Source organism: Sinocyclocheilus rhinocerous, unplaced genomic scaffold (genome assembly GCF_001515625.1).
Source record: "Sinocyclocheilus rhinocerous isolate Xijiao unplaced genomic scaffold, SAMN03320098_v1.1 scaffold148, whole genome shotgun sequence".
NCBI lineage: Eukaryota > Metazoa > Chordata > Actinopteri > Cypriniformes > Cyprinidae > Sinocyclocheilus > Sinocyclocheilus rhinocerous.
Window position 1 is genome coordinate 668,086 of NW_015653472.1, and position 2,023 is coordinate 670,108.

A 2,023-nucleotide genomic window follows, 5' to 3' on the forward strand; every position below is an offset into this window, starting at 1 on the left:
GATGAACTAATATCAGGAAGAAACACTTACTGGGTTTATAATTTAGCGTTTGTGCAAGGTACGTTAAAAATACTTCCAAGTATTGGCCCAAAGAGGTAAAAGAATCAAATTCTGTCATTGTTTACTCACCCTCATGTGTTTTAAATCCTTACTTCAGTAGAAAGTAAAAGGATTCATATCAGAATACTCAAGTCGCTTACAATGAAAGTGAATGGTGACCAAAGCTGTCAAGCAAGATTTTTTCAATTTGAAACCATAGTTTGTTCTCACAAATGGTTTCAGAAGTGCATAAGTTGTATGGAGTAGTTTAATGATGCTTTATGTTGCTTAATGTCTGGTCACCATCCACTTACACTGTATGGAAAAGAGCAGCTTGGACATTCTGCTAAACAACTCGTTTTTAGCTTAAACATCATAAAAACGACATGAGGATGAGTAAATAATGACAGAATTTAATTACTAGGTGATCTGTCCCTTTAATAAACAAAATGATTTTTGGATTAAGAGCAAGACCCTTCAAAGCTCAGCCCATTAGAGTTTTGCTCTCTGACTGATGAAAGCAAACAGCTGAGCACTCTCGCTTTACCCAACGTGACCTCAGCTTCACGGCACAAACACCTGTGCTGGGCGCTTACGCACACGTACAGACACATTTGGGCAGTACATCTGATATGACATGCATTAGCGTTTGCTTTAAGGAGAAGATTCATTTCAGGACTACAGTATTGTCCTCTGTTGTTTTAGCATCTGTGTGTTTGTGTATTACCCCTCGTAGCCGTCTGTTGTTAGGCAGCTCTGTTAATGAGGGTAGGGGGCTGGGGGTTCTGTCGCAAGCTTCTGCGCATGTCTCGAGCCCTGAAGCACACTGATATGAGGGCCTATGATAAGTTTACAGCCTGGAAAGGCAGCTGTAGGCATAGTTGTATACAGCAGAGGAGACACTAACACGGCCCCAGTGTCTGTCCAGCACCATAAACCATCCTCCGCTACACTCTAAAAAATGCTGAGCTCAGGTGAATAAAGCTACACTCTAAAAAATGCTGGGTTGTTTCAACCCAACTTTGGGTCAAATATGGACTAACCCAACCGTTGGGTTAAATTTTTACATTAAATTTTTAACCCAAAAGTTGGGTTAGTCCATATTTGACCCAAAGTTGGGTTGAAACAACCCAGCATTTTTTAGAGTGTAGCTTTATTCACCTGAGCTCAGTCTACGAACGTCAGTCCAAGCTCATAAATATGCATTTGCAGTTTTGTATCATATTAGACACACTATATAATAATTTTTACTTACACTTGGGCTATGATTTTTTCAAGAAATTAATACTTTTATTCAGCAAGGATGCATTAAATTGATCATTTATAATGTTACAAAAGATTTCTATTTCAAATACAAAAGATTTAGATTTCCATTTCAAATAAATGCTGTTTTTTAAAGCTTTCTATTCATCGAATAATCCTGAAAAAATGTCATGGTTTTCACAAAAATATTAAGTTGTTGTCAGCATTGATAATAAGAAGAAATATTCTTTGAGCATCAAATCAGCATATTAGAATGATTTCTGAAGGATCATGTGACACTGAAGACTTGAGTAATGACTGCTGAAAATTCAGCTTTGCCATCACAGGAATGAACTACATTTTTAAAACGTCTTTTTAAAACAGTTATTTTAAACTGTAATATTTCACAATATTACAGTTTTGCCGTATTTTTGTTCAAATAAATGCATGTTGAGCTGAAGTATGATCATTATTAAAGATTTTATATGCATTTATGATGTGGAATGTTATGATGTGTATTGTTTTTGAAAGGAGTCTCTTATCCTCACCCAGTTTTTATTTGATCAAAAATACAGCAAAATAATAATATTGTCAAATTTCATTGTAATTTAAAGCTGTTTTATTGAAAATTAAAACGGTTTTGTATGTTAGTATTGAATTCCTGTGAGGGCAAGCAACCATTACTCCAGTCTTCAGTGTCGCATGATCCTTCAGAAATCCTTCTAATATGCTGATTTGGTAA